Here is a 26,797-nt window from a genome sequence, read left to right on the forward strand (position 1 = left end):
CCTGGCACTGCTGGGGACACAACCATGTGTCAGATAGAGTCTCTACTCAGCAAACTCTCAGTGTAAACAGACAAGCTGACAAACAGTAACAAAAGCATGAGTAGTTAGTCATACAGGAGAGGGAAGAAGAGGAAGCCAAGGACTCTTCCTGGGGCCAATAGGGAAGGCTTCCAAGAGGTTATATCAGACCTAGTGTTAAGGATTAGGCAGGACTTCCTCAAGTGGACAAGGTGGGAATGGGCAGGAAAAACAACAGGATGAGCAAAGATAGAGAGAGGTGTGTCTGAGATACAGTGACAAGAGCAATGTGGCTGGAGGGCACTGCATGTGCAGGGCAATAAGGAGAGAGAAGAGAGCAGAGGCTGGAAAGACCAGCAGGGGCCAAGCATGGAGATCCAGCCGAAGGTGTGGACGCTTTCCTGAGGGCAAGGAGGAACCCCTGAAGCATTGATTGATGGATTATTCCATTGGCCAGTTATTTTAAGCAGGGAGTGACATGACAAGATTTGTATGTTGGAAAAGTCACTGGTTGCACCATGGGGTCTTTGAGCGGGAAAGAGAAGCTGAAGGCCAAGAGCTCAGGCAGAAGGCGGATGCAACAATCAAGAGAAGTAGGAGGACTGTACCCGGGTCAGGAGAGGCATCCTAAAAGTGGGACATCTAAGGCGAGTCTTGAAAGATGAGTGGGAACGCACCAAGGGGAGAAGTTGGGAAGGGTGTCAAGGCAGAAGAAACTGCACAAAGTAGACAGAAACCTCCTGGCAGGCTTGGGGTATTTCCACTAGTTTAGTATGGCTGTAGCATGGCTTAAGAGAGAAGCATGGGGAGGGTGAGGCTGAAGAAGTGGGTTGACGCTCTCAATGCCACTCAGTGTTGTCCATCTCCTGAACCTAGCCCCAGGTGAGAGAGGAGAGGGAGCCCTCACCTCTGTACAGAGGTGGCTGTATAGGTCTGAGCCCTAGGTCAGGGGCGCTCCTTAGTCCAAACAAACTTTTTCATGTTCACTACATTTCACATTTTACACAGTCCTTTTATACGCCATCCTCATGGTTTCCTGGTGAAGAAGTCAGGAAAGGGATTATTATTGCCATGTAGTAGGTAAAGAAACGGAGGCCCAGAAAAGTGCAGAAACTTGCCCAAGGTCACTCAAGAGCCCAGGTATCCCCCTCCTAAGACTCCCATGTTGTTGCTAATAAACCTACTTGTCCCTGAATCACATATACACAATAGATGTAGTAAGTACTAACTAATGTGGTTGGGATGAAAAAAAGGGGGGAAGAGAGAAAACACATCAGAGAAAGAGGCTTCCTTTTTATGTCCCCATTTCCTCATCCTTCATCCTGCAGCTGGGGACATTTCAGCTGGGAAAACAGAACCCAGGTCCCTCTGCATTGGAATCCAATAGACAGGAGGGCCAATCCCAGCACTGCCACTTACCAGGCATGGGAAGTCACTGCACTCATCTGAGCCTTGGTTTTCTCATCTATAAAAGGGAGAAATAAGTTTCGCCCATCAGAATTGTTGAGAGGATTTAATGTGATAAAGTAGCAATATAGTAATCTACTACTGAGTAATAAATTTCCTGGCTGACACAGTGGCTCACACCTGTGATCCCAGCCATTTGGGAGGCTGAGGCAGGAGGATCACTTGAGCCCCAGAGTTTGAGACCAGCCTGGGTAGCATAGAGAGACCCCCATCTCTCCAAAAAATAATAAAAAAAAGAAACTTAGTCAGGTGTGGTAGCACCCACACCTGTAGTCTCAGCTCCTTGTGAGGTTTAGGTGGGAGGATTGCTTGAGCCCAGGAAGTCAAGACTGCAGTGAGCAGTGATTGTACCACTGCATTCCAGTCTGGGTAACAGAGCAAGGCCCTGCCTCAAAAAAAAACCCCAAAACTAAAAAACAAATTTCCACAAAGTTTACCAACTTAAAACAACAAATATTTATTATTTCATAGAATTTCTGAGGGTCAAGAACCCACAGATGGGCTAACTGGAAGGTGCTGGATCTTCATGAGGATTTCTAATGAAGCTGTAGTCAAGCATCACCCAGGGCTGCAGTCATCAGAAGGCTTGACTGGAGTGAGAGGATCCACTTCCAAGCTCATTCAATGATTGTTGTTGGGCCTCTGTACCCTGTTGGCAGTTGACCAAAAGCTTTGATTCCATGTGTCTTTTATGATTTAATCTTGGAATTAACATACCATAACTTGCCATATTCTCTTGGTCACATAGACAAACCCTGGTATAATGTGGGAGGGGAATACAAAAGGGCATGAATACCAGGGGGTATGGATCATTGGGAGCCATTTAGAAGCTGGTTACAACAAGCACCCAGACCAGTGCCTGACCCACAATAGGTTCTTATTCATTAGTCACTGCTATAACTCTTGCAATGACCTATCACAGCCTGGTTGAGAAGACAAGATCTGGACATGATAAGGTAAGAGATCTTTGGCAACGTGAAATGTAACTTGAATTAAAGAACGTTCAATTACATTAGAAGAGGGTGTCCTAGACAAGGGCCTGGCAACTAGGGAAGACTTCCTGGCAGAGGTGGAGAGGAGGTAGGAGGGCAATCCAGAGAGAAAACAGAAGGTGAGTATGGCAGGTGGTATTGGTTGCCTTCCCATGGCAAATGCTCTCTTCTTCATTCCGATAGCAAGGTGCTCAGCCAAGGGATGATCCAAGGCAGCAATGGAAATGCCTTCCCCTTTGCCAGAGAGTGGTCCAAGAGTAGACATGTGACCTCGTCTTAGTCAATGACATGTTTGGGGATAGTCTGCTGGGAAAGCTTCTCTCCTGGATAAGAGGATGATGTGAAAGGAGAACACCCTTTTTGTTACCATGCCCTTTCTCCCTGCTTGGGAGGACACGGTTCCTGATGGCACTCAGTCTTCTTGCAATCACAGGGGTAGTCACCCTCAAGGCTCAGAATGGGAAATGCCTGGGTCATCAAAGACATTGTTGAATCAGCAGACCAATCCTGGTACCACCTTCTTCTGGCCTCATTAAGAAACAAAAATTTTAAGCCACTCTAAAGCAGGTGACCTCTTCCTTGCATCCTAAATGATTCAGTGAGAAGTATCCTGGTCCCCTCTGGGACTATTTTCTTTTTCTGAGGAAGACAGAGGGAAGAGTGGAATGGGAAAGGGCCCAGGCTGGGAGGCAGGTGTCCTTGGTCTAACCCCAGCTCTGCCTCTGAGTTGCTGTGCGATCTTGAGCAAGTCCCTTCCCCCTCTGGGCCTCCAGTGATTACAGCTAATATTTACTGGCTGTTTACTGTGTGTCCAGCGCTCTTCTAAGAGCTTCCCTTGAATCATCTCATTCAATCTTCACAACACCTCTGTTATGGCAGTATTACTATTATCTTTATTTTAGGGATAAAATAAAGAGGCCCAGAAACATGAGGTCCAGGATCCTGACTATAAAGCCATATTGCCTAGCAGTAAAAGGAAGTATCCAGACAAGGTGACCTCTAAGGGCCTCTTAAGCTCAAATATTCTTTCATTTGCTGTCCCATTTCTAGCTACATGATCAACAAGCCAGCTTAGCCTAGAGAAGAAAGAAATAAGGGCTGTCTTTAGACATCTGAAAAGCTGTCATGTGAGCAGGAGATTAGACTTACTCGGTGTAGCTCAGAGGACATGAACTGGACCGGTGTGGGAGCACGACAGGGAGATAGAGTGCAACTTACGTAAGGGAGAATTTTCTAGCACCATTTGGCAGGGGGCAGAGCTATGCCCAGATGTGATGACTCCCATGTCATAAAGGTTATGCAAGCTTGTGTTTGATAATGCAGTATTACTGACAAAGGTTTGAACAGGTATGGGACTGAATGACATAAGACTTGTGGTAGGAATTAAATGGGATAACATATGAGAGTGCTCCTAACATCATAACCAGTGCAAATAGAGAGGATCAATAAATTGTTGAGTTCTCTTTTTCCTTTTTAACACTGAGATTCTTGGATTTTAAAATTGTCTAATATGGAGTTTTGGCTCTCTGGCTCTAATATTTTACAGTTCTATAATTTCTGTGATTCTTCCCTGCTAAGATGCTATGATTTTAATACTAGAACTTTCCATAATTGTGTAGCTCTAGAAGCTGAGAAGCCTATGATTTTATAATGTAATGGTCTCTAGCTTTAACAATTCAAGATTCAATAAAGTGTCTCTCACCAGCTCCAGAAATACAAGGGAGTTACTCCAAATGCTGTGGTTCAGTGGCCTGGACACACATTGGGCTGTTCCTTCTGCCTATCCTGTCATTTCACCATCATTCTCCCACCCCAGCCTCAGGCTTTCTGTCCCAACTAACCCTCCTCCCTAATTCTGAGCCCATCCACACTCTGCTGTCTCCCAGCCTACCAAAGAGGTACATTACTCTCTACCTGCTGGTTGTTGTTTATTAAGGAAGAGTCTTCACTGTGACGAGGCTTATACTTATTTCAAAGGGAATATAAAAAATGGGAAGACATGGTTATGGTTCTCACGTGACCCAAGGTCTAGAGACACATGTCCCTTCCTTTCCCGTTAACCCAACTCAAATGTGCCTCTTCCAGGAGGCTTTCCATGGTTGACACTAAATCTCTAACACCAACAACCTAATTTGAGTGTGAAATGTGAAGATATGAGTTCCTTGGCTGGTTACTGTACAGACCTGTAACTTATCTGTCTATCCTGTCTCCCTGATTATATGTGAGATTTCCCCCTGAATCAAGAGTTTGGCTCCTCAATGAGACTGGGAATTTTACAGTAGAAGACCATGTCTTCTCCATCAGACTGGAGGCTCCATGTAGACATGGGCCAATGTTCCCTTGTATCATACTTGAGTAGAGTTAGAGGTACAGTAAAGTTCCTCTATCAGATCAACAAACTCCCAAAGGCAAGTATATGTCTCTGCCATTGGACTAACGATTTCACAAAAGCAGAAGCCACTTCTCCCCTTTAAGATATGGAAGTCCTCGGCTGGGCGCGGTATCTCACGCCTGTAATCCCAGCACTTTGAGAGGCTGAAGCGGGCAGATCACCTGAAGTCAGGAGATTGAGACCATCGTGGCCAACATGGTGAAACCCCATCTCTACTACAATACAAAAAATTAGACAGGCGTGGTGGTGTGCGCCTGTAGTCCCAGCTACTCGGGAGGCTGAGGCAGGGGAATCGCTTAAACACGGGATGCAGAGGTTGCAGTGAGCTGAGATTGCGCCACTGCACTCCAGCCTGGCGACAGAGCAATACTAAGTCAAAAAAAAAAAAAGATATGGAAGTCCTCAAGGACTGTACCTCCACCCTCAGGCTCGGGCCCCTCTCCCTGACAGCAAGGAGTCTGTGTATTCCCTCCCTCTATCCCAACCCAGGACTCTGGCCATAAGAAGAAATATTTTTCTTAAAGCAGATAGACAAATATACGGAAAAGAAAAGGTTCAGGAGGCAGAGTAGGAACTCGAGCCTCTCCCAACATGCCCACACCCTCTCTAAGTCTCTTCTGGACCCTCTTCTAAGAGCTGATGTCCCTTGGCCAGGAGGGGGCCTCTCCCAGCTCCTCCCAGCAACTCAGAGCAGTAAGTGAAGATGTCAGCACCTTGGACAGCGCCCAACCCATTACAGGACGCGGAGCCAGCGGAAGCCAAGGTCTCCACCTCCCTCAGCCTCTGGGTGATGGATTTCCTCTCTTCTCAATTTGATTAAAGCCCAGTAGATAACCAGAGCGCCTTGTTCCTTTCTCTTCTCCCTTCCTGATGAACATAATTAACTCCGTCAGGCTGGGAATGCTTGCTCTTAAATACTGCCTACCCAGCCCCCACCCAGGCATGAATCAGTAAAACAGACAGAACACTTGGAAGATTCACACGTTTCTTCCTAGGGAATGAAAATGGGAGATGAAGCTGTCTCTGAGATATACAGAGGCTGTGAATGAAGGCTGAAATGTGGTGGTTGGGTAGAGAAATCCCTAAAATGGAAGTCAGGAAGTTTAGTTTAGTCCTAGCTTTGCCACTAATCCAGATATGATCTAGAACAGGTCATGTGCCCTTTCTTTCTGAGCCTGTTTTTCCATTTGCAAGATGTATATTGGACTAGACAATATCAGATGCTGAGTTCAGTGCTAATGTGCTATAGTGGAAAACCTTTAAAACAGAGAGGGAAAGGGACTTGCCCAAGGTCACACAGCAAGCTTATGGCAAAGCTGGCTTGAATTCATGGCTCCTGGCTTCTACCCCAATGCTATTTCCACAAACTTACCCCTTCATTCATATCACAGACTTTCTTGCCTGAAAATCGAGGCTAAGGAAGTTAAAAACAGATAGGATTACATTAATTGGTGTTAGCAAAAGAAAATAACATTAAACATATGTGTAAATGCTAATCTCTCTGAAGAGAACAGAGAGCATGGCATAAGTAATTAAGATTATGGGGAAAGGATCACCTGATAGAGACAGAAAATCAACCCCAAACTCAGAGAATCCCAGAAAGGTTTTGTGACTTGCCCAAGGCTATCTATAAGGCAACTCTTGAATCTTTTAAAGAGAAAGAGTGAATTCTCACCTTAATTAAGTGTTGGGGGTGCCCCTGTCAGAGAAGGAGAGAGAGAGAGAGACAATATGAATCAGCAAGTATGTATTAGGTTGCTGAAGTGTGCCCAGTTCTCTACTAGGCACTTTAGGAGGGATATAAAGCATAAGATATGAATGCTGCTCTCTAGGCACCTTGTCTTTGATGTTTTGCTTCTTCTACTTGGAATGACTTCCAATGTACTCGGGTATATCCAAATACTGCTGTTTTATCAAGGCCCAAACCAAATGTCTCCCCTGACAGGAAGGCAACCATAACCTCATCCAGAAGCCACTTTCTCCTCCAAATCTCCAAAGCATTTTCTTTGTTCCTATTTTATAGTATTTCACACCATTTGCTTTATCTGCTCCTATTCCTTCCCCTAAGAAAAGGAAGGGCAGAGAGAGAGAGCGCACGCACAAAATACTCAACACAAGATTTGACACGCCATAGAATCTCAGTAAAAAAAATGGATGGATGGGCTGGGCATGATGGCTCATGTCTGTAATCACAGCACTGTGGGAGACCAAGGTGGGTGGATCACCTGTGTTCAGGAGCTCGAGACCAGCCTGGCCAACATGATGAAACCTTGTGTCTACTAAAACTACAAAAAAATTAGCCAGATGTGGTGGTGCACGCCTGTAATCCCAGCTACTTGAGAGGCTGAGGCAAGAGAATCACTTGAACCCGGGAGGTGGAGGTTGCAGTTAGCTGAGATCATGCCTTTGCACTCCAGCTTGGGCAACAAGAGCAAAACTCCATCTCAAAAAAAGAAAAAAAAATCGGGATGATGGATGGATGGATGGATGGATGGATGGATGGATGGATGGATGATGAATACAGGTGTATGGGTGATTGGGAGAGAGGGTAGATGAAGGGATGAATATGTGGGTAAGTAAGTGGGTGGGTGAATGGATGGATTAATAACAGGGAAGTATATCATTGGATAGGAGGGTAGAAAATTGATTAAATGTAAGTGGATTTGTGGATGAGTGGGTAGTTGGACAGGTGAATGAGTGTTCTATGGACAGATGAATGGAAGGGAATGTGGGTGGCTAGTTGGGCTGGTAAATGTATGGGTTAATATATAGTTGGTTAATGCATGTTCTCACTTATAAGTGGGAGCTGGACAATGAGAACACATGGACACAGGGAGGGCAACACCACATACTGGGACCTGTCAGAGGGTGAGGGGACAGAGAGCATCAAGATAAATAGCTAATCATATGGTGCATAATACCTAAGTGATAGGTTGCAACAAACCATCATGGCACATGTTTGTCTATGTAACAAACCTGCATATATATGTGGTTGGGTAGTTGCATGGGCAAACAAGTAGATGAATAATTGCATCATTGTCTGGAAAGACAAATGTCAGAGTAGGTGGAGAGAATTATTTGTTGGGGGAACATGGAGATGTTCCTAATATCTTTTTCACAGAAACTTTCCATTGCTGGTGCCAGAAAAGTTACGATGGAGGTTAGTTGACTCTGTGCTTAAGCTGAGTCAAAGTGTGTTAACACCCCCAAAGATCTCAGGCAATTTCAGGCTGTATCAGTGGAAATCTAATAACAAGACCAAAAAGAGTGATGATTCTATCCTGCCCTGAGCTGTTCACACTTCCCTGGAATCTGTGCTCTGCTCTGTACCTCTGAATAGATGATGCCATCCAAAGCTTGTGCATTGCTATGGTGTCCCCCAAAGTCCATGTGTTAGAAACTGAATTAAACAGTGTTGAGAGGTAGGGCCTTTAAGAGGGGATTAGTTCATAAGGGCTCTGCCCTCATGAAGGAATGAATATTGCTATCATGGAAATGGGTTCATTATTGAAAAAGTGGGTTTGTTATAAAAGCAAGCCCTCTCTTGCTCACTCTCTCTCTCTCTTTCTCTCTCACACACACACCCTCTCTTGCCCTTCTCCCCTCTGCCGTGGGATCACGCTGCACAAAGGCCCTCACCAGATGTGGGCCCCTCAATCTTAGACTTCTAGAAGTGTAAGAAATAAATCTCTGTTCCTTATAAATGGCCTAGTCTCAGGTATTCTGTTATAGTAGCACAAAAATGAACTAAGATATGCACATAGGAGATACAGTAGAGAGTAATCTCTAAAGTCCAACAATTGAGGAACCAGTGAAAGAACCTTAAGTGTTCAGCCTGGAGAAAAGCAAACTCAGTAGTGGCAACCACTGTGTCCCAGGATCTGGCTGGCTGTCCTGGGGCATGCCCTATGTCCTCGGAAGCAGAGCTGGGTCCGAGGGGAAGTCACCAGGCTGGTATCCCAGCCCCATGTGAAAAAGGACTTTCTCCTAGGTGGAGTCATCACACAAGGGAAGGACCATCCCAGGGCAGTGAGCTCCCTATTCCTGAGGGTGTACAAATAGGGTCTGGGCATCCTCTATCCAGGAAGCTGCAAAGTAGAGGCATGCTTGGTGTGGAAAGTAAATTAAGGTATCGTCCCAGCCTAAAGTTAAATAGTTTGTTCATCTCTTCATTTTTCAATGAATTAGGTTTATCTATGTCCTGTACTCAGAACTGGAATGCAGGGAAGTTCTGTTCATAGCTAAGGGTTAGGGGGATCTAAGAGACAGACAGGGTCTTAGGGACCCTTGTCTTTCTCTATATGTAGGACAGGGGCTTGAGGAATGAGGAGTTGCTGAAAATGTCCTTTCATAGACCCAAATGACTAGGGAGGAGGAGGAGGATCAGAGCCACTAAGAGCCAATCCATGACCCAGATTCTCTGTAATTAATGAGTCTACGTCACTGATGTGTTGGCTTCTGATCAACACCATCTCCCCAAACCCGGCCCCACTCTCTGGTATGAGAAGATTAAATCAATTAGGAGGAGGAGGAGATCTGGCTGGCGCTGGTTGGGGACAGCAGATAATTCACTTACATAACTGGGGATTGAGGTTTGGACTTGGTCCTTGAGTAGTGGGGGTGGATTCCAGATCCCAGGCCTTTAGAGAGGGACTCTGGGACTTGAGAGTGAATGCAGAAGGGGAAAGGGAGTCCAGGAGAGGAGGGAGTCATGAGCTCAGGCTCATCTTTTATCTTCCTGCTAAGGAACTAATCCCTGTCCTCTGGGCTGGAAGAGGTTCAAAATAGAAAAAAATCACTATCCAGTCCCCAAATGAGGGTGTCCCAGCCACCAGTATCATTGAACAATGCAAATCTAGCCAAGCCTCTCTCTTTAGCCTGGCATTCAAGGCCCTGCAACCTCTCTAGCTGCATCATCTGCCTCCAAAAAGTGGGTATGAGTGAAGAGGAACTACCATGTCCTGGCATTCCCTCTGGGCTAGGTACCAGCTAAACCCTGGAGGTACAGAAGGAAACAAACCTGGTTCCTTCAGGGGTACTGCTTCGTGGGGGGACACATACTCACAACACTCCATGCCAAGTGGCAAACAGAGTTCTGCATGGGCAGGCACGGAGACAGCACAAGGGAGGGAGGCCTCCCAAGGCCAGTTCCAGAAGGCTTCCCAGAGGAGGCAGCACTTGCACTCCCTGAGCCTTAAAGGAAGGATGGATTCATGGGAGGTCTTCAAGCTGACCTGGTTGAGGGAAGGCTTTGGGTGGAGGGAAAAGCATGTACAATGGCATGGTGGGTGAGGTGGGTTGGCACGCATTCAGAGAACTATGAATGAGTCTTGTGGATGGAGCCTGGAGAGTGAGGTAGGGATGGGGGGTGCAAGGTAGGATAGGTAGGCAGGCTTAGGTCTCACTTTTGATGGGATGCCAAGAAAGGATTGAGACAATGATCCCAGACTGTCATTCCACACTTTCTAAGCACTGATGGCAGGCCATGTCCCATGCTAGAACCGGGGTGGGGTGAGAGTGGGGGAGCAGAGATGAACCTGATTCAGTCCCTGCACCCATGGGGACTCTAGAAGGACACACAAATATTCCCTCTTTTCAAGCTGGTTAGTACCAACTTGGCTCCAAGTGAGATTGAGGCCAGACATGGTATTTCTGGGGCTCCAATTGTTGGCTAGACCTGTGTACAGCCCCTTGCCTACAGACGGAGATATCCAGACAAGCAGTCTCGCTGCTCAGAGGGGAGCTGACATCTGGGCGCCTGCCCCTGACAACTACCTGGCCTCCCAAGGATACATCTTACGGTAATCCAGGGCCTTGGGGAGAAATGCAGATGGATGAGAGGATAAACTAGAACCCTGGGGATGGGGGCAAGACATGGATTGAGAGATGTTTAGTAGGGGGACTCACCAGGACTGCTGGATGCTGGGGAAGAGAGATCAAGGGAAGTGTCCTGGATGGCACTCAGGATTTCTATATTGGGCAGTGCCATCCTTGGGAAACATGGGAGGATGTGAGATCAAAAAGGGAAAATGAGTTGGAACTGTTCCAGGATGCTGGAATCAGGATTCATTGGGTAGAGGCCCAAGAGCCTCAGGAATTCAAATGCACCACACCTAAGCTGCCTTCAGGAGCTTTCTTCTTCACATGGAAATCTTCTTTGTACTCTCTCCCTTCCCTCCTTTACTCTTTCCATCAGCAGCCCTCTCTGAGCACCTCCCCTTTCCAGGCTGGCTCTGGACCAAGCAGAGAGGCAAAGATCTGAGGGTCATCCTGTTCTTTGTCCAAAAGGCCAGCACAGAGAATGGTACTTCTAGCATATCCCCCAGGACCTTTCTGCATGAAAACTTGGGCTGGAAATTGAAGCTAATGTTTCAAATTTACTTTATTATTGGAAAGATTTAAGAACTAACCTTGGCTGGGCGCAGTGATTCATGCCTGTAATCCCAACACTTTGGGAGGCCAAGGCAGGAGGACTGCTTGAGCCCAGGAATTTGAGACTACCCTGGGCAACACAGTGAGACCCTGTCTCTACAAAATAAATAAATAAATATGTGGATAAGAACTAACCATTGTGGTGCAAGCAACAAACTGACTCAGGTTAAACAAAACAGAAAAAACCTATTGAAAGTTCCACCAGGCATCTCAGAATGGATGAGAAAGCTGGAGATGAATGAACAGCTGAATTCACAATCAAGTTCATAACATAGGAACAGCTGATTCCAGTGTCTCCAACAGCATGATCTTGGCCTCTGAACATCACCCCACTGCATATCCAGACTGTGGCATGACAAAAGCACAATGAGTTCTAATGAAGCTTCCTCCCAGCCTCACCAATTTTCACATCAAATCCTGAGCCAGGCACTCTGTCGGCCAAATTGCAGGGAGTGGAAGTGAAAGAGTATCTGGCCACGTTTGACTTTGAAGGGGGAGATGGGATCCTAGTTTCCATAAAGCCTCACCTAGTGGGAGATTTACTCAAAATACAAAGCAACGGATTAGTCCTATGCAGCAAAAAAAAAAAGAAAAAAAATGTGGCAAATGTTCGCTGCCCCTTTATTGAGGACCCACTAAGGGCTCAATTCATTGCCACGAGCTGTTTTTGTTTTTGTTTTTGTTTTTTTACAGTAAAGGCCCAGCACTATATAGGGTTCCAAGGCCTCTGCCTTGCCAGGAGTTTTATATCCACAATTTATTTTTTTCTTTTTTTTATTTTTTACTTTTAAGTTCAGCGGTACATGTGTAGGTTTGTTACATAAGTAAACTTGTGTCATGGGGTTTGTTGTACAGATTATTTCATCACCCAGGTATTGAGCCGAGTACTCATTAGCTATTTTTCCTGATCCTCTCCCTCCTCCCACCCTCCATCCTCCAATGGGCTGCAATGCGTGTTGTTCCCTTTTATGTGTCCATGCGTTCTCATCATTTAGCTCCCACTTATAAGTGAGAACGTGTGGTAGTTGGTTTTCTGTTCCTGTGTTAGTTTGTTAAGAATAATGGCCTCCAGTTCCATCCATGTTCCCACAAAGGACATCTTGTTCTTTTTTATGGCTGTATAGTATATACACAAATTTTCAATGCAACTCTATAAGCTAGGTAATGGTTGCTCCCATTCTACAGCTGAGGAAACTGAGGTTAATAAAGGTGAAATAAATTTCCCAAAGTCACTCAGCTAGTAGTAGCTGATGAAGCCAGGACTCAAAAACTGGTGGGTTTTGTTGTTGTTATTCATAAACACATTATGCTGCCTCCCAAACTGTAAACACAAAGCACTTGTACACATTTTTTAAAAAGTGTGGGGCACAAAAACATTACTGGAAATAAATACTCCAACGTCTTCACACGATGACTGATGGGATCATGAGTAATTTTTTTTTTAGCTTTCTAATGTTTTTCTGTACTTCCCTATTAAAAAAAAGAGAGAGAGCACACTTTACCTTAACAATCATAAATAAAAATAACGTAAACCTGTTTTTTTGTTTGTTTTGTTTTGAGACAGTATCTCACTCTGTCACCCAAGCTGGAGTGCAGTGGTACAATCATGGCTCTTTGTACCCTTAAACTCCTGGGCTCAAGTGACCCTCCCACCTCAGCCTCCCAAGTAGCTGGGACCACAGGCCCATGCCACCACACCCCAGCTAAAGAACAGTTTTTTGTTTGTTTGGCTGGGTTTTTTGTTTTTGTTTTTGTTTTTCCGACAGAGTCTCACTCCGTCACCCAGGCTGGAGTACAGTGGTGCGACTCACTGCAGCCTTGACCTCCCAGGTTCAAGTGACCATCCCACCTCAGTCTCCCAAGTAGGTGGGACTACAGGAACATGCCGCCATGCCCGGCTAATATATATAAATATATATTTTTTGAAACAGTCTCACTCTGCTGCCCAGGCTGGAGTGCAGTGGTGCGATCTCGGCTCACTGCAATCTCCGCCTCCCAGGGTTCAAGCAATTCTCCTGCCTCAGCCTCTCAAGTAGCTGGGACTACAGGCTCATGCTGTCACGCCTGGCTAATTATTTTTATTTTAGTAGAGACGGGGTTTCACCGTGTTGCCCAAGCTGATCGCGAACTCCTGAGCTCAGGCAATCCGCCCGCCTCAGCCTCCCGAAGTGCTGGAATTACAGGTGTGAGCCACTGTACCCGGCCTGATTTTTATTTATTTCTTGTGGAAATAAGGTCTCACTATGTTACCCAGGCTGATCTTGAAATCCTGGGCTCAAGCAATCCTCCAGCCATGGCTTCCCAAAGTGCTAACATTATAGGCGTGAGCCACCGTGCCCAGCTGTAAAACCATTTTAAGGATTATAGCAGTGTTATAATAATTATGAAGAAAATATGCATAGAAAAAAGACTGGAAAGATGTCCATCAAAAAAAGTATCTAGATGGTGGGACTATGAGCATAATTATTTTTCTTTCAACTTCTGTTTTTCAAATTTTTACACCAAAAAAAAAAGTAAAATAAATTTTATTTTAAAAACAAGCATAGACCAGGCACAGTGATTCACACCTGTAATTCCAGCACTTTGAGAGGCCCACATGGGTGGATTGCCTGAGCCCAGGAGTTCGAAACCAGTCCCACCAACATGGTGAAACTCTGAATCTACAAAAAATACAAAAATTAGCCAGATGTGGTAACAAGCGCCTGTAATCCCAGCTACTCAGGAGGCTGAAGTGGGAGGATGGCTCGAGCCCAGAAGGTGGAGGTTACAGTAAGCCGAGATCTTGCCACTGCACTCCAGGCTGGGCGACAGAGCCAGAATCTGTCTCAAAAAAGAAAAAAAAGAAAAAAGAAAAAGAAAAAGAAACAAGCATAAATAAGATATTACCCTAGTGACGGTACTGACATGCCTTGGTCCTTTCAAGTTCTCATAGTCATATCCTATCATGGTTGGAAGCATAAGTAGTTCTGCATTTTCTGGGACAGCCTGGCAGTTCCTGCAGCGTTCACTAACCAAGCTGGTGTGGCCAGCATGAGGGCACAGTGACCACGGTTATCTCCCGCCGACCACTCAGAACCAGGGTGGGAAGAGCCCAGTGTGCCCACGTCTTGTAACAACGTGTATGTTATCAAGCCCTTCTGCACTATGAGGACTCCAGCTCCGGTAGCTGGAATCCTCCTCTCTGCTGGTTTCATCTCTCATTTCCCAGGCTTCAAGGTTCACCTTCCTCTGCAAATGGGGCAGGGCTGCTCAGTTGTGTGAATTGTGGGCCTCTCCCTGGTGCCTTCGGTATCTTTCTTGTCTGAGTGGCAAGCCCCCAGCCCCCTTTCCTCCCTGCACTGCCGCGACCTCCCCTGGCCTCCAGGGCCCTCTGCCTTGCTTGGCCTTTCTCGCCCTTCCAAGTGCAAGGAGGATTCTTGGTGCCCCGTGCATCCTCTAGTTAAGTCAGGCCCCCTCTCTTCTCAGTTTTTTCCTGGGCAAATCTAGGGAGGAGCTGGTAACCTCAAGGCCACCCAGCCCAGTGCTGACTTTCTGTGTCTCTTTCTCCTCTCCCCCAAACCTCTTCCCTTCTCTCTCCCTCCCAGCTTCTTCACCAAGCTCCTCCCTCTCCTTCTCCTTCCCAGTACACTCCCTGCCGAGCCCCTAGAATCTCTAGGCTGAGGCCCACTTCGGTCCCGGTAGCTAAGCCACTGCAGTAAGAGATGCCATGGGTAAAGCAGAGGCGGCAGGGAGGAGGAGGGCCCAGGCCAAGGCTGAGGTCTAGGAGGCTGGGCAGGGCAAGCAGCCAACCCTAACAATCCAGACCAGAGCCACCTCAGCAGCTTCTGCTAAACTCTAGCAAGGCATCTATGCTTGGGTGGCAGCTTCAGGGCCAAAGAGGCTGGTGGCAGGAGGAGGGCATTCTGCTGAGCTCAGCACAGCCTCTAAAAACCTCTCTGGAGGAGGCCACAGAATGACCATGGACTCAGGTGAAAACGCTTCCTCTTCCCTTGGGGAGGTGACTCAGATCCTGAAAAACTAGACTCCAAAGGACATCTGCTGAATGGAGGGCTCTCTCTCATCCCCTGGCTGTAGAGCCCTGGCTCTCATGCCTTCTGGGACAGGAAGCTCATTTCCCTCTCTGGCAGCCCACTCTACTCAAACTGCTGAAATGCCTCTCTGAGCCACAGCCTGTGCTGGGCTCTGGGGAAGCAGGAATGAATGTGGTCCCTGCCCTCAGGAGCGCGCCATCTGGGGGCAGGCAGAGAGCAGGTGGCAGAAACTGGTAAGACACCACCACCGGGAAGCAGAGGGAGCTGGAGGGTGCCCTAAGCTAGCCTTGCAGTGGCGTAGGGGTCAGGAATGGCTTCCCAGAGCAGCTAGGGGACCCAGAAGGGCCTTGAATATACAGGTATGGTGGGTCTGTAGCTTCAATTATCCTCTAAGTGCTGGCAAATCCCAGCTGTGCACCCCCAGCCCTGACATGGCTCCCAAATTCTAGGCTTCAATATCCCACTGCCCAGTCAATGTCTCCACTTGGATGTCTTGGCATCCCTAACTTATCAGGACCAAGACTGAGTTCACCCTGTCTGCCACCTCACACCTGGTCTTCCCTCTGTCAATTCTACCACCCACAGGGCAGGAACCCCATCCCTCCCATTCATCCTGTATCCAGCCTGTCATGAGACCCCAAGTATCTCAAACCCACCCACCACTCCCCACCTCCTCACCACCACCCAGCACAAGCACCATCGCCTTTCACCTCTTTGAATCATGTGGTGAGAGTGATCTTTACAAAATGCAAACAAAATTATGTCACATTTCTACTTAAAAGCCTCCAATGGCTTCTCCTTGCCTTTGAGACAAAGGTTAAAATCTTCAAGGCCTGCAAGGCCCACCATGGCCTGGCCTTTGCTGACAGTGCCAGTTGTATCTCAACAACCCCCTTCTCTGTCTCCTGACCTCCTGTCTCCAGCCCACCTGGCCTCATTCCCCACCTTAGAAACTTCCATGTGTTATTCAGATTGTCTTTCCTGTGAGCACAAGGACCTGGGATGCCCTCTTTTCCTCTTCCAAATGATTCCCAGGACATCTGTTTACGTGCTCACTGCCCCTGAACACCAGTCTCTAGCCCTTCTCACTTGAAGGATCAGCTGCAGGACACAGTGGGGTGTTACAAAGTAACTGGCCTATCTGGAGCTAAGCTCCCAGAACCTCCCAGCGTCCACAGAGGCGTGTCCCCGCCTGGCTCTCAGATGCCTTCCAAAACTCCCACTCCCCTCCTGCGCTCTCTCTCTCTCTCTCTCTCTCTCTCTCTCTGAGACAGAGTCTCATTCTGTCGCCCAGGCTGGAGTGCAATGGCACGATCTCAGCTCACTGCAATCTCTGCCTCCCGGGTTCAAACAATTCTTGTGCGTCAGCCTCCCAAGTAGCTGGATTACAGGCACCCATGCCCAGCTAATATTTGTATTTTTAGTAGAGATGGGGTTTCACCATGTTGGCCAGGCTGGTCATGAACTTCTGATCTCAAGTGATCCTCCCACCTCGGCCTCCCAAAGTGCTGGGATTACAGGTGTGAGCCATCACGCCCCGCCCCCTCCTGCTCTCTTCTTCCATTTCTGTTGGAGAGTTGGCAAACCTCCTTCCCTCAGCTCTGCCCCTTCCGGGGCCTCAGTGCCCCTCACCACTGAGGGGCAGAAGTGAGGCCCAGACTGGGTCAACCTGCCGGGACCTACAATCCATGTCCTCCCTGGACTCCCAGACAAGCCATCCAGCCTCAGGTCTCAGGCCAGGCACTGCCTCCTCTACAGTTTTCTGGAGGGCTCAGGTTTTCTCTGGACTCCCACAGTATCCTGTATGCCCAGCACTGTTAAATTCACCTGTTCTAGTGTTGGTTGCTCTTCTCCCAGACCAGGAGCTCAACTTGCTCAGGGGCTGTGAGTTTTCATCTCTGCACCCCGATCCTAGCTCAAGGATGGTCCCCAGAAGAGAGGCTCAGAGAAGACTTAGCATATGAATTCAGGACTAATATCACATAAATGTGTGGTTTTGTTTTCTTTCCACATAAACTGCTATTAAGTGCTGTTTCCTCCATCCTGAACTTTTTATGAAGATGGACCTAAGAGTCTTATGGGCCTTGGCTTTGATCTAAGCTCCATCTCTTACTATGTGACCTGAGCAAATGCTCAGCTTCTCTGGCTTTCAGTTTCTTCCTTTATAAAATGAGAACAGGGTGGAAGGTGGGTGAGATTGAAAAATTATCTACTGGGTACAACGTTCACTATTTGGGCAATGGATACACTAGAAGCCCAAACCTCATCATTACACAAAATATCTGTTTAACAAATTTGCACACGTACCTTCTGAATCTATAATTAAAAAAAAATAAAAGGGCCGGGCGCGGTGGCTCAAGCCTGTAATCCCAGCACTTTGGGAGGCCGAGACGGGCGGATCACTAGGTCAGGAGATCGAGACCATCCTGGCGAACACGGTGAAACCCCGTCTCTACTAAAAAATACAAAAAACTAGCCGGGCGAGGCGGCGGGCGCCTGTAGTCCCAGCTACTCGGGAGGCTGAGGCAGGAGAATGGCGTAAACCCGGGGGGCGGAGCTTGCAGTGAGCTGAAGATCCGGCCACTGCACTCCAGCCCGGGCGACAGAGCCAGACTCCGTCTCCAAAAAAAAAAAAATAAAATAAAAGGAGAACAACATCCTCCTCTTAAGGTTTTTACTATTAACTGAGTTATCTTACGTTAGGATAAAGCACGAAGTATGTGCTCAATAATTCCTTCTCCTCTCCCTCAGCCCAACCTTTGAGCCCTGATAAGGACCTGACATTTACCTCCATGAACATGAACCTATGGTCATCACCTATGGGCCAAAGTAATCCAGATCATTTTGAAACCCAGTTCTGCTGTCTGACATAATCACTCTCCCCCCGAGATTTGATAAGCATGCTTTATTTGGCCTAATCCAAGTCCTTGAAAAAACACATCAGACTGAGCAAGACAGCAGGGAGGACCAAGCCCGGAGCAGGGCACTAGTCTTCCCTCTAAGCTGCCATTGATCCACTTATCTGTTCTCCACCACCTGCTGTCCAGGCAGCCAGGGATTCCCCTAGTGTATCACAATTTGATCCCGACTGTAGCTTGCCATAAAAGTACTTTGGGAGGCTGGGCATGGTGGCTCACGCTGTAATCCCAGCACTTTGGGAGGCCGAGGTGGGCGGATCACCTGAGGTCAGGAGTTCAAGACCAGCCTGGCCAACATAGTAAAATCCCGTCTCTACTGAAAATACAAAAATTAGCTGGGCGTGGTGGTGCCTGTAGTCGCAGCTACTTGGGAGGCTGAGCCAGGAGAATCACTTGAACCCAGGAGTCAGAGGTTGCAGTGAGTCGAGATTGCGCCACTGCACTCCAGCCTGGGCGACACAGCGAGACTCTGTCTGAAAAACAAAAAAAAAGTCACTTGGCAGATGTTCCAATTGCCTTTTTGAAATCAAGATTCTCAAGACTTCAACAGACCCCTGATCTATTGCAATTTTGGTTCTCCCAAAGTAAGAGAAATGAGAGATTAGCCTGACTTCTTTTAAGTAAACCTAGGCTTGGTCCTGGTGATCACTACGCTTTATTCTTCTTTAAATTTTTTTTTTCCTAGCTAGGATTTGAACTATATTCTTCTTTTTAAAATGATATATACCATTCATTTTCTGCTGTCTTTGTTAATGCTGTTAAACTGGAAGAATTTTCAGTGATCAGTGAAAAGTCTCAGTTAGAAATTATGAAATTAACACAGGCGTCTTGCCTACTTGGTTGTTGGCTGAAAACAGTCTAAAACACTTAAGTGAAAACTTTTCTCTACCACAGAAAATTTGGTTTCTGAGTGAATGAAGGTTTTCTATAGGAAGATAAACGTTCAGCTTTCTCTTCTGACTCATTATAATTGTGGAATGGTAAAATTCAAGTAATTGCTGTTTTGTAATATTGAGTCAAATATTAACTTTTAAAAAAATATAACAATACTGTGTCTTAATAAAAGTTTAACTATATATTTTTAAGACCTAGAAAATAAGCTTGGCTGATCATGATTTTCAAAGTTTTATAAGATTAATGAAAATACAAAAAGCCAGTACAAGAGGAAGCATAATGAAATCCAGCAGGAATAATTTGTAATTAGAAAACCCCATGCAATTCTTCAGCCAGGGATAATGGTGATCCATCTTAAAAACACATGTGTCCCATGCTGGGCACTGATGAGCCTAATCAGACACACTCCACTGACATTTTTCACAATACCAAGGGGTCCTTAATTGCTGGGGGGTGCAGGCAGGCAAGCTTCTCGCTGCTCCTCTCAGGAGATCATAATGATTAAGAGCAGGCCTGGAGCCAAACAGCCAGGGGAGGCATCCCAGCCCTCCTCCAACTCAACTGTGACTTTAGGCAAATTACTTACCCTCTCTATGCCTCAGTTTCCTCGTTTTCTTTCTTTTTCTTTTGAAACAGTCTTGCTCTGTCACCCAGGCTGGAGCGCAGTGGTGCAATCATGGCTCACTGCAGCCTCAACCCCTAGGGCTCAAGCGATCCTCCCACCTCAGCCTCCTGACTAGCTGGGACAGCGGGCGTGTGCCACCATGCCCAGTTATCTTTTTTTATTTTTTTGTTGAGACAAGGTCTCCTGAAGTTTCCTGGGCTGGTCTCAAACTCCTGGCCTCAAGTGATCCTCCTGCCTTGGCCTCCCAAAATGTTGGGATTACAGGGGTGAACCACAGTACCTCATCTTTAAAATTATGGCTGGCCGGATGTGGTGGCTCGTGCCTGTAATCCCAGCACTTGGGAGGCTAAGGCAGGAGGATCACCTGAGATCAGGAGTTTGAGACCAGCCTGACCAACATGGCGAAACCCTATCTCTACTAAAAATACAAAAATTAGCCAGGCATGGTGATGCACGCCTGTGATCCCAGCTACTCAGGAGGCTGAGGCAGGAGAATCGCTTGAACCCTGGGAGGCGGAGGTTGCTGTGAGCCAAGATTGCACCACTGCCTGGGTGACAGAGCAAGACTCCATTTAAAAAAAAAAAATCAGGACTGAGAATCATCACCTTTCAGGGTGATGGTTGTGAGGACTGATTCAGCCACTATGTGAAGTCGGCCTGACCCACAGTGTATCTCTCCTACTCCCCAGTTGCTACTGGGGTGCTCAGGGACACAGGACGATACACTTCCCTCCCCCCATGCCACTGCCTGTCTTCCTCGTTAGGGACACTCAGCCCTGCCAGAAGGTCCAGCCCATGTGGAAGGGCATCATGCCCACAGTGGCCGTACCCAGAGGCCCTCTTCCCCTCAACACCCCTTGGTCCCCCAACCCTGGGCCACAAGCTGGCTCTGGGCCAGCTGGCCTGCTGGTGATCTGCCTTGGCTCCAGCATGGGTGGCTTGGCTCCAGCAAGAGCTTAAAGGTTCTTCATTGTGTTTTCTGCTTCAGTGTAACTACCGGGGAATTGGAAGAAGAGGGAAGAATAAATACAATGTTCCCCCACTTCTACCTTCCCTGCCTCCCCCCATGGCTGGGTAAAAGGCTGTCTTGGGCCCCAGGAAAGCTCCCCCCAGAGGTCCCCTGCTCGGTGTCCCGTGGGATGGGAGTCACCTGCTACACCTCCACCATTCCACCGTCTCCCTCTTTTTGTGTCCTTTCCTGGCTCAGCCTCTTCTGCCTGTCAAGTTCAACAGCTCTTCTCAGCACTTGCCATGTGCCTGGGCAGAGCACTGGGAGCACAGAGATGATTCGGGCAAGGGCTCTGCCCTCCAAGTGCTCATTGCACAGCACTGAGAATATAGACTGCAGCATATACAGCCTGAACCAGACTCTCTTCAGTAATCTTGGATCAATTACTTAACCTGAGTGTCTACCTCTGTATTCAAAACTTGTAGTCCCAGCTACCTGGGAGGCTGAGGGCCAAGGTACCCACATTTCAGGACCATTGCGAGAATTAAACATAATCCTGTATGCAAAGCTCTCAACTCAGTACACTGCACACAGTGGGTGCTCAATCGCATCTGCCTGCCTTCCCTCCCTCCCTCTTTCACCTCTTTCCCTCTTTCCTTTTAGCCAGTTGTCTCTTCCAGAGAAGAAGGTCTGAAGATCTGAACAGGGTATATGGGCAGAGGTGGAGCCCTGCCCCTAGCAGGGCTGGGGCAGTGTCAGATGGGCTTGTGTGGGGCCAAGCCCATGCTGGGCAGTCGGGGGTGATGACCAACCGGGGTTCTGCCTGCCAGATGCTTTCTTTCAGAAGTAGACTCAGTCCTCTGACCTCCTTTCCTCTCTCCCAGTGGCTAATTAGTGCTGATTGTGGGCTCCTTTTTAGCCTTTCCTTTTCTGAACTTCCAACTGGCTTCTTTCTCCCTTCCCCAGGGCAGGGATGGGGACACACTGGCAGGGCAAAGCTAAGGCCCCAACCACAGTCAGTCCTTGTGCTAAGGACAGGGTGAGAGCTGCTTATCCTGGCTGAGCTGTGGGGGCTGCTGAGACCCAGAGTTTGGGGTTGCCCCAAGGGAACTTCTTGCCTACACAACTTGCTTTTCACCCATCTGTTCTGAGGTTCGTGTCCTATGTCCGGGAATATGTGGGACAGCCAATAATCAATGCACTGGCCAGCCTTCAAGGTCTTCCTGCCCACTCACAGCCTTCCAGTGAGTGACGAACTCATAGAGATCCCCAGGGATCTCTATTATACCCGTATGGGCTTGGAAGAAGTTATCCCAACGCCACCTGGGACTAAATGCTTTTTCTATCATTCTGAAACGCAGTCAGGGAAATCCAGCAACCTAGAACCAGATCCACTGGGGGAAGCCAGGAATAGAACATCCTGGTAAACAGCCAACATGATGCTGGGAAGGGAGAAGTTCCAGGGTGGCAGAAGCCCCCAGTTCTGGAGGTACAGGCTGGTGGTAATAGATGATCTGTCTGCAGAGTGGAATCTCTCGGGGCTCCATCATGAACTCGGAGCTCCAGTGCTGCAGTGGCAGGAAATTAATTGACAGTCATTCATATGAGTCCCAGGACCAAGGGTTAGCAGCAAGGGGGTTGAGACCCAACATGGGACCCAGACATCTTCAATCACTAGGAAAGGACTGCAAGTGCCATGAAATGGAGATGCTCCAGCAGGACAGAGAGAAGAACTGCAGCAGCTGAAGCTAGGCAGGGCTGTCACTTCCAAAGAAGCACAGATCAATGGAAATGGGAGGCCTGTCAGAGCAATGTCTTATAGGAGCTCTGAGCAGAAGCAGAAAAGGAAAGAGACTAAGGGGGGAGGGGCAAAGGAGGCATCAGGATGGGTTTCTGGAAAAAGAGTGCCACTACGGAGGTCAGAAAAGCTGGCATCAAAGGTTCGAGAGGTGAACTGGAGGTGGGATCACCAAAGGTTCTGGAGGTAAGCTCCAGGGCCCGCCCTGTGGACAGCTCTACATTCTAGGTGAGTGCTGGGCAGAGGGTGATTCTGGAATTACTCAGTGCCAAGGTGTCCTCCATGTGCCAGCTCCAGCAAGCGGGAGGCTGCCACATGTTCTCATCACGCCTTCTCACCTGGAGCCAGAGCCTGCTGCCTGATGGTCCCTCTGTTAATGGCTTCCAGATGTGTCCTTGGGCCCCTGGAGGGAGACTTCCTGGAGGACACACCCCCTCCTACCCAAGCCTCACCCCTCTGATCACCTTCAGTCACAAAGCCTGGTGCAGGCCATGGTGCACTAGTGCAATATCACATTGCAGATGAGAGCAGCATGGAAGGTCAGACTGCCCGCTTCTGTGATTGGTTACTGACCTCTGAGCCCCTCATCACTGTTATTTCTGGCTCCTAGGTATCTTCAGTGCATAGGACCCAGCTGGTAACATGAAAGTTTTCCATTGGAGTACGATGGCTGAGTGGGCCAGGGGCAGTGGCTCATACCTGTAATCCTAGCACTTTGGGAGGCCAGGTAGAAAGACTGCTTGAAACCAGGAGTTCAGGACCAGCCTGGGCAACATGGTGAGACTCTGTCTCTACAAAAAAAAATTAAATATTACTCAGGCATAGTGACATGTGCCTGTAGTCCCGGCTACTTGGGAGGCTAAAGCAGGAGGATCGCTTGAGCCCAGGAGTTCAAGGCTGCAGTGAGCTATGATTGCACCACTGCACTCAAGTCTTAAAGACAGAGGAAGACCCTGTCTCAAACAAGCAAGCAAACAAACAGACAACAACAACAAAAAGATGGCCAGGTATCCTTATCTCTTTGGGGAGACAGATTGGCCATCCTTGTGAGACTAATGTGTCTGTGCCTGTTGGTTTCTGATTGTGGGCCTGTTTCTTTCTCCAGCTCTGCAACTCTCTCTGTTTTTGTAATGACTTGATTCTATTTCTGAAGCTACATGTCCATGTGTTTCTCTGTGTATTTCACAGCAAAGCTTTCCTTGACTATAACCACAAATTCCATCAGTGCTTATTGTCTAATAAATGGAAGTCCAATATTGCCCTTCCTGCTTCACATCCCTAAGGCGTAAAATTTTCATTCCAGAGTTATTTCTAGACTAGATGGGGGAATCTGATTCATGTTCTGCTGGGGATAACTTGTATCCAAGAAGGAGGGAGGCTTGTAACTGATGAAGTGCAAATAGCAGGGGTGCCAGAAATCACTCCCGCATGGCTTGGAGCAGGCCCCAAGGCTCAAGACACTTTGTAGTCACCAGGTCCATCTCCCAGTATTCTCCTGGTCCAGGCTAATGTGTAAGGGAGGGTGTGCTCCTGGATCTGAGTTTTACCAGCCACCAGCTTCATTCACCACCATCCATGCTACCATCACCATTATCACCCCCACTCTCCCACCACCACCACCACCACTATTACCATCACCATTACTAACACTACAACTATTATACCACAATCTCTGTCACCATCAATACCTCTGTTCCGTTACTAATATCAGAGATTTGTAGTTGCTTTTCAATAACTATTTCTTCTTCCTCTTCAGTAATAAGGACCATAACTTTTTGCTGGACACATTATCTTACTTAGCCTCTTAAAGCTAGTTAGGTGTGCTTATGTAAGTGAAAGTGTTGAATGAAAGTATAGAGAGTGCCAACGAAGGGAAGGGGGTACCGTTATTTATAGCTTTCCTCCATCTGCCATGGAGGAAAGGCTGGTGCTCTAGCAGCCATTTGGACCATGGCAATGAGGACTATCGGGAAGGCAGAGTGGGAGGCTAGAAGGATGTGAGGTCCTCATGACTTTGGAGAGACCATTCAGACTCTGGGCTACTACATCTGGACTTTCTTTCATGAGAGAAAAAGAAACTGAACTTCTATTTCTCTATCATTTAAGAAATTCATTTGGGCATCCTGACGCATATAGTTGAAACTAATCCTAATTAATATATATCATCATCACCACATATTATTTTGCATTTAATAGTCCAGGCTAATGATCTATATATGGGGGAGGGGGAAACAATGGAATTTGGGGAATGTGGGAAGTGGCCAGTCTGATGCAGACAGTGACAAGACGGAAAAAGACGTTCAGGACCACGGACAGATCCAGGACTGCCAGTTGTGAGGCAACAGGACAGAAAGTGAGAAGTGGTTGGTGGTGCTTGTTGTTGTCCTCAAGATAAGTTCTGGGCCAGACACCGTGCTAGGAACTGGGATGAATACTAAGACTACTTTCCACAAAGTCCACATTTGGCTCCCAGGACCACAGCAAACAGATCGATATGGGAAGTCTTCCTAGAGCAGGGATTGAGAAGCCGGCTGAGGGGTGGAACCAGAAGACTGTGTGACAGAATGGGCAGAACGCTAAAGAATAAGGGACATCTGTGGGTGGGGAAAGGGCTTAATGTTGAAAGACGGTGAGTGGTCACGTGGTCTGACAGTGAAAGGAGAGGGTACCACTGGGTGGGAGTTAAGGTGTTTTCAGGACTCTTCTGTTCCTTGGATTCTACATCAGTGGTTCGTTTCTGGCCCTGGGGTTCCATGATGCTGTGACTGTCAGGGCATATTGAATCTATGACCAAGATCATACAATGATGAGGTTCTGCATCAGTTATCTACTGCTGTGTAACAAACCACCCCAAAACTTAGTGGTTTAAAACAACCACCATTTTATTTGTTCACAATTCTGTGAGTCAGAAATTTGGACTCAGGTCAGCTGAGTAGTTCTGTTGGTCTCATCTGGGGTCATTCAGGTGGCTGGAGGCAGGTGGAAGACCATCAGGGAGCTGGTTGGTCTTCAGCTGGTACGGTTTATTTCTGGTCTCTTCCTCTAAAAGGCATGCTTGTGTTTCTACACATGGCAGTTTCAGGGGAGCAAGAAGAGGTGAATCCCAATGCACAAGTACTTATTAAGACTCTGCTTGCATCACATTTGCTGATGTCTCATTAACCAGAGGCAGAGGAAGTCACACGGCCAACCCAAAGTCAGTGTGGGGAGGGACAACATAAAAGTATGGACTTATATAGGCAGAATTCATTTTGGACCATCAATACAACAATCTACCACAAGCTCTAAGTGTCTCATTCACCACCACCCATACTACCAACACCATAAGTCTTTGTTCTGATTCAAAGGGACAACAGTTCTATGGCTCTCTGAGTCTGTGGTTCTTAGCAGTCAATGTTTTGATTCCAAGATTCTGTGATTCTAGAAGTAGAAGGCTCAGTACATTTGAGGAAGAACATGAAGACCCAAGAGGAGGCTAAAGAAGTTGGGCAAACTAAGGTCACCCCTAGAGAACCAGCTGCCTCTCCTATGCTCATCCCTCAGGTCCCAACTTCCTGCCTGGATCAGGGAAGTGGCAAGAACACTGAGTAAGGAATTAGAAAACCTAGATTATAGGCCCTGTTCCATCATTAATCTGGGATGACCCCAAGCACAGCTCTTAACCTTCCAGTGTTCTCATATAGCCAACAGAGATATCAATCCCTGTCTTCTGAATAATGCAGAACAGTGGCAAAGCCAGGAGAACTGGGCCCACTAACTTCCATTATCAGGAGCCTGGGCCTGGGCACAGTTGAGGAAGAGGGTTTTGTTCCCACCTCATTAAACTGCATCCACAGCAGCAGAGACCTTGGGATTTAAGAGAACCAAGACAGGTTATATTGCCCTTGGTCTGTCCCAACCTCTACTGGCAAAAACAAGAAATAACGAAAGGGGCCGGGTGCAGTGACTCACGCCTGTAATCCCAGCACTTTGGGAGACCGAGGCGGGCGGATCACCTGAGGTCAGGAGTTTGAGACCAGCCTGACCAACATGGAGAAACCCTGTCTTTACTAAAAATACAAAATTGGCCGGGCGTGGTGGCACATGCCTATAATCCCAGCTACTAGGGAGGCTGAGGCAGGAGAATCGCTTGAACCTGGGAGGCAGAGGTTGAGGTGAGCCGAGATCGTGCCACTGCACTACAGCCTGGGCAACAAGAGTGAATCTCCATCTCAAAAAACAAAAAAAAGAAAAAGAAATAACGAAAGGGAAGGGGAGGGGAGGGGAGGGGAGGGGAGGGGA

General features: G+C 47.6%; 1 protein-coding gene and 1 long non-coding RNA gene across 9 annotated transcripts in view; one reads left to right on the forward strand and one right to left on the reverse strand.

Annotated features, from left to right (window-relative positions):
• RPS3 (ribosomal protein S3) overlaps positions 1-26,797 on the forward strand; it is a 735,956-nt gene that overhangs the window by 522,908 nt on the left and 186,251 nt on the right. The window contains exon 1 of one of the 8 annotated variants that reach the window (XM_050756430.1): positions 3,728-3,731. The exons of the other annotated variants lie outside the window; for them this stretch is intronic. The gene's annotated coding sequence lies outside the window, so the exon portion shown is untranslated. Of the gene's footprint in view, positions 1-3,727; positions 3,732-26,797 lie in introns of those variants that run through there. 8 annotated transcript variants of the gene reach the window in all.
• On the reverse strand, positions 1,994-23,277 carry LOC126935300 (uncharacterized). Its single transcript, XR_007719207.1, has 4 exons — positions 23,216-23,277; positions 6,545-6,568; positions 6,242-6,283; positions 1,994-2,134 (listed from the first exon to the last, which is right to left on the reverse strand). It is a non-coding gene; the product is annotated as an uncharacterized LOC126935300 (long non-coding RNA).

Source organism: Macaca thibetana, chromosome 14 (genome assembly GCF_024542745.1).
Source record: "Macaca thibetana thibetana isolate TM-01 chromosome 14, ASM2454274v1, whole genome shotgun sequence".
In the NCBI taxonomy this organism is placed as follows: domain Eukaryota; kingdom Metazoa; phylum Chordata; class Mammalia; order Primates; family Cercopithecidae; genus Macaca; species Macaca thibetana.